The sequence below is a fragment of the Delphinus delphis genome, chromosome 19 (genome assembly GCF_949987515.2).
Source record: "Delphinus delphis chromosome 19, mDelDel1.2, whole genome shotgun sequence".
NCBI lineage: Eukaryota > Metazoa > Chordata > Mammalia > Artiodactyla > Delphinidae > Delphinus > Delphinus delphis.
Genome location: NC_082701.1, coordinates 45285522 through 45291842, shown reverse-complemented (window position 1 = coordinate 45291842; position 6321 = coordinate 45285522). Strand labels below are relative to the sequence as shown.

The following is a 6321-nucleotide window of genomic DNA, read 5'->3' as shown; positions in this document are numbered from 1 at the left end:
CAGTCTAAGAAGTGGAGGAAGTAAAATATAGGATAGTTAAGAGGAATTTTGCATTTTGATATAGGTAGGGTGTGGAGGGTAAGATGGCTTCCACTGCATGGCATGTAGAAGATGTAGTGGATGGTTTTCTGTATACTTGCACTCAAAATCTATTCATCTCCTAGCATGATTGGACCCAGTGCTGTGCCAGGGAATGAAGGGATATAGGGGAAGCAGAAATGTGATTTCAGCCCAAAGTAGTAGATGTCTGCATTTTGAAAGCTGAACGTAGTACTGTGAAAGAGTATGTTTTATTTTTTTATTTTTTAAAAATTTTTTGGCTTCGTTGGGTCTTTGTTGCTGCGCATGGGCTTCCTCTAGTTGCGCCAAGCGGGGGCTGCTCTTCATTGCACTGCAAGGGCTTCTCATTGCGGTGGCTTCTCTTGCTGCGGAGCACGGGCTCTAGGCGCGTAGACTTCAGAAGTTGCAGCACGCAGGCTCAGCAGTTGTGGCTCGCGGGCTTATTTGCTCCGCGGCATGTGGGCTTCCCCAACCAGGGATCAAACCCATATCCCCTGAAATGGCAGGTGGATTCTTAAACACTGCGCCAGCAGGGAAGTCCCTGAAATAGTATATTTTAATATTTTATTAAAATCTTGACTCTTGAGAAGCTAATTGAAAAAGCAGAGATGACCTCCCCAGAGAAATATCCACACGCACTCGCACACACGTTTTTGCCTGAAATTCAGGGATTTTACTGACACTCTAAAATTCATCCCTAGTGGTTCAAGAAGCCAAGTTAAGAAACTCTGAAGTAAGGCATTTGGAAAAGGATACAGTGTGGCAGCGAGGAATCCTGAATGGATTCTAACCCTGTGTCACTTTAGGAACAAGTCGCTTTACCCCTCTGAACTTCACTTCCTCACCTATTAAAAAACAGGAGGATTAGACAGAAGTAGAGTTGCCACATAAAAGACAGAACACCTAGTTAAATCTGAATTTCACATAAATAAAGGGTTTTTTTAGTATAAGTATATTCCAAATATTGGCTTTGTCATAAATTAACAGATAGTAGGTGCACAGGACATAGTTATACTAAAAAATTATTTGTTACTTATCTGAAATTCACATTTAATGGGTGTCGTATTTTTAATCTGGCAACCCTAGATAGGTGGCCTTTCAGGTCTTGATTTAAGGTCTAGGATTTTTGGGGATGAAGGAATCCTAATGGAGGATGGGAAGTTACAGGATCATTAATTACTGTTTACAAGCTGGAAATTCTGAAGTTCCATGACCAATTTTAAGCAGTTTAGTTGAAACTGTGTCGGATTCTAGATGGAAAGGCACCACACTGGGTCCCTGCATTGCTCAAAGAACCACTCTGTCATTGCAAGGCTGTGACTACCAGATTTCTAAGTTTTCTTTTACATTAAAACCCTCAGTTGTATTTCCAGTGACTGGCCAGATGACCCTGATGGCCTGTGACCCTCCACCCATTTGCTGAGCTGCTGCCTCTGTCACATCAAGCTTGGTGACAGCAGATGTGAAGGCTGCAGCTCAAAGGCCTTTGGGGATGGCACGTGTCAGCAGTCAGCTGTGCTGCCCATCGGGTCTTTCCTCCTCGTTGTCTGTTTCCCTCTCTGTTCTTCATTCCCACACAGCGGAAGTACTGTGAGGTCTGTGCACCAGCAGAGTCATTTTCCCACGGGGCAGCCCTGTGTACACATTCTCTTCCAGGGCAGAGCACCCAATTTACCTCCAAGTAGGCATCCTCCCCATCTTTCCCCCCCTCCCTCCCTTCCTTTTTTCCTTTCTTCCTTCCCTCCTTCCTTCCTTTCACTACTGTTTCCTGAGTACCCACCATGCACTAGGCACTGTGCTAGGCACTTACCCTGAGCTGAGGGGCTTCTACCTTCATCACCCGCATCAATACTTAGTCCCATAGTCCATGGTTCGCAAAATGAGACCCCTGAACAACCATGTCAGTCACCTGGGAGTTTGTTAAAGATGAGATTCCTGATGAAGGAAAGGTGCCCAGAGACTCCACAGGTGCTTCTTGGGCTCACTTAAATCAGATGGCCATGGCTGCCAGTTCTTGGACCCCTTCCTCTGCCCAGAAGTACATGGGCCTGATGTGGAGCAGACTGTTTCTACTCTCAGGAATTTCCACATTTGAGGCTGCCTGTCTTCTGTCCCTCTGGGCCTGAGCCACTTGTGGAGGACGTGGAGTATTGGACTCTGTTAATCCTCCAACCAGCGAAACTACTTAGGCTTAATGGTTAACTACTGGGCTTAACTACTTATGGCAAAATGGTTTCCTCTCTCGTCGGTCCTAGGAAAGAGGAATGTTCCAGGGACAACTTATATGTTCTTGGACAAAGCACGTCACTTCTTTGACTCTCTAGAAGGGGCGCCATGATAACGTTTTTTAATCTGAAAATGCACTCTAACTGGCTCCTAATCATTGTTAACCCTCTAGAAATGTAAGACGCTTGAAGACCAGGAGCTTTGTTTTGCTCATCTTTGTATCTCCCAGGGTACCAACCTAATGTTGTGGAGTTAAGGGAGCACCATTCGTTTTATAGACATTATCCATTGTATAGTTATTAAAACAGTTCTCCACAGATGGCAGGAGAGTGACTTGAAAAGCCAAGTCTTACTAATTCATGACAAAGCTACCATCTTGGTTTGGATGGGACTGGCAACCCCATTGCTTAGAGTGTTCAGCACATAGCAGACACTCAATAAATACTAAATACTTTTCCTCAACATTTTATTTATGAAAATGTCAAACATACAGAAGAGTTGAAAGAATAGTACAATGAATATCTATAGACCACTACCTAACTCTAGATTCAGTAAATGTTAACATTTTGCTGTATTTGCTTTGTGAGTGTGTTTATTTATTTTTGCTGAATCATTTGAAAGTTAGTTGCAATCACTGTGACACATAAGTATTTCAGTAGGCATCTCTTAAGAATGAGGACATTCTCCTATATAACAATAATACCATTATTACACGTAAGAGTAATTAACCGTTATTTCCTAACCACCTAGTACCCACTTGTAAAAGTTGATGTTGGTGCCCTACTCACATTCCCTTGGCCTGCCTAGAGGTCACCCGCAAACAATTCCCGTATAGCCAATGACTTCCTGAGGGTCTGCCTGGACATTCACAGCCAGACCAAGAGAGTGCACTCTGCCTTCACAGGGTGGGCTGGAAGTGCTGGGGAGTCAACACCCCAAAAGTGCCCCTTAACCAATGATGGAGGAAAGTTGGTAGATAGATACTCAAGCTTCCTTCCCCTGCATGAGTTGATTCTGAGGTGTGTTCCACAGAGCTTGTCAAAGGGTCCACAGCAACAGTCGCCCATAGTAACCTGTTCATTAACACATCCTTTATTAGTTTTCCTTCCTTCCCTATCTCACTACCTTACTGTGCTTCCTGAGATCACCTTTAAATAAACTACTTGCATGCAAAGTTTTATCTTCAGGTCTGTTTTGGAGGGACCCAGAACCAAGATATCAGTCCTCTGCTAAGTTCATTTTAAAATGAGAACAAGGGCTTCCCTGGTGGCACAGTGGTTAAGAATCCACCTGCCAATGCAGGGGACACGGGTTCAAATCCTGGTCTGGGAAGATAACACATGCCTGGTCTGGGAAGATACCACATGCTGTGGAGCAACTAAGCCCGTGAGCCACAACTACTGAGCCCGTGTGCCACAACTGCTGAAGTCTGTGCGCCTAGAGCCCATGCTGTGCAACCAGAGAAGCCACCGCAATGAGAAGCCCGCACACCGCAACGAAGAGTAGCCCCCGCTCGCTGCAACTAGAGAAAGCCCGCGCGCAGCAACGAAGACCCAACACAGCCAAAAATAAATAAATAAAATTAATAAATGTAAAAATCTTTAAAATGATAGCAAAACACAGTGCCCTTAGATCCATACAGAAGCAAACTCAAAATCTGCTTACATGGAGCTTGCAACCCAGTCAACAGGAAATGCTCTTAGTTATGATTCTTACTGGAAGAATGCTATAGTGAGGCTGTGTTTATTTATTATGCCCTGCCCAGCCTATATTAATAATAATAATAGCTAATGCTTAATAAGAGCTTACTGTGTGGCTGCTTCACATGCTTTATTTCATTTAATCCTCTAGTGACCTTGTAGGGAGGGCACTATTATTATTCCCATTGTATTGATGAAGAACCTGAGGACCCTAGGAGTAAAAAGGTTTATGAACTCATACAGCTAGCAAGCAGCAGATCTCTGGTGCTCTTAACCAATGTATTAAAATGTACAGATGACCATAAATATTTTTTTATTCTATTCTTGTATGAATGGGAACAGTACTTGCCAGATAAAATTCATGTTGCAACAACACCATAAACATGTATTTTTAAAAATTTCTTTTATCGAAGTGTAGTTGACTTACAATGTTGTGTTAATTTCTGCTGTACAGCAAAGTGATTCAGTTATACATATATATACATTCTTTTTCATATTCTTTTCCATTACGGTTTATCACAGAATATTGTACATAGCTCCCTGTGCTATACAGTAGGACCGTGTTGTTTACCCATTCTATATATAATTACATCTACTAACCCCAAACTCCCAGTCCATCTCTCTGCCTCTCTCCTCCCACTTGGCAACCACAGTCTCTTCTCTATGTCTGTGAGTTTGTTTCTGTTTCGTAGATAAGTTCATTTGTGTCATATTTTAGATTCCATGTATAAGTGATATCATAAACATATGTATTTTAAACCAATTAAAAATGTTATCTTCATTATTCAACATAGTTTTGGAAGTCCTAGCCATGGCAATCAGAGAAGAAAAAGAAATAAAAGGAATACAAATTGGAAAAGAAGAAGTAAAACTGTCACTGTTTGCAGATGACATGATACTATACATAGAGAATCCTAAAGACGCCACCAGAAAACTACTAGAGCTAGTCAATGAATTTGGTAAAGTAGCAGGATATAAAATTAATGCACAGAAATCTCTGGCATTCCTATACACTAATGATGAAAAATCTCAAAAAGAAATTAAGGAAACACTCCCATTTACCATTGTAACAAAAAGAATAAAATACCTAGGATTAACCTACCTAGGGAGACAAAAGACGTGTATGCAGAAAACTATAATACACTGATGAAAGAAATGAAAGATGATACCAACAGATGGAGAGATATACCATGTTCTTGGATTGGAATAATCAATCAATATTGTGAAAATGACTGTACTACCCAAAGCAATCTACAGATTCAATGCAATCCCTATCAAATTACCAATGACATTTTTTACAGAACTAGAACAAAAAATCTTAAAATTTGTATGAAGACATAAAAGACCCCAAATAGGGGCTTCTCTGGTGGTGCAGTGGTTGAGAGTCTGCCTGCTGATGTAGGGGACACGGGTTCGTGCCCCGGTCCAGGAGGATCCCACATGCCGTGGAGTGGCTGGGCCCATGAGCCATGGCCGCTGAACCTGCGTGTCCAGAGCCTGTGCTCCGCAACGGGAGAGGCCACAGCGGTGAGAGGCCCACGTACCGCAAAAAAAAAAAAAAAAAAAAAAAAAAAAGACCCCAAATAGCCAAAGCAGTCTTGAGGGAAAAAAACGGAGCTGGAGGAATCAGACTCCTTGACTTCAGATTATACTACAAAGCTACAGTAATCAAGACAATATGGTACTGACACAAAAACAGAAACATAGATCAATGGAACAAGATAGAAACAAGCCCAGAGGTAAAGCCACGCACCTATGGTCAACTAATCTATGACAAAGGAGGCAAGGATATACAATGGAGAAAAGACAGTCTCTTCAATAAGTGGTGCTGGGAAAACTGGACAGCTACATGTAAAAGAATGAAATTAGGACACTCCCTAACACCATAAACTCAAAGTGGATTAGAGACCTAAATGCAAGACCGGACACTATAAAACTCTTAGAGGAAAACATAGCAAGAACACTCTCTGACATAAATCACAGCAAGATCTTTTCTGATCCACCTCCTAGAGTAATGGAAATAAAAACAAAAATAAACAAATGGGACCTAATGAAACTTAAAAGCTTTTGCACAGCAAAGGAAACCATAAACAAGATGAAAATACAGCCCTCAGAATGGGAGAAAATATTTGCAAACGAATCAACCGACAAAGGATTAATCTCCAAAATATATAAACAGCTCATGCAGCTCAATATTAAAAAAACAAACAACCCAATCCAAAAATGGGCAGAAGACCTAAATACACATTTCTCTAAAGAAGACATACAGATGGCCAAGAAGCACGTGAAAAGCTGCTCAACATCACTAATTATTAGAGAAATGCAAATCAAAACT

The 6321-nt window shown here is 41.6% G+C and overlaps 1 long non-coding RNA gene across 1 annotated transcript; it reads right to left on the bottom strand.

Moving 5' to 3' along the window:
- Positions 1–271: 271 nt before the first annotated feature.
- LOC132414319 (uncharacterized) lies at positions 272–2162 on the bottom strand. Its single transcript, XR_009516922.1, has 2 exons — positions 1871–2162; positions 272–601 (listed from the first exon to the last, which is right to left on the bottom strand). It is a non-coding gene; the product is annotated as an uncharacterized lncRNA (long non-coding RNA).
- Positions 2163–6321: the final 4159 nt, after the last annotated feature.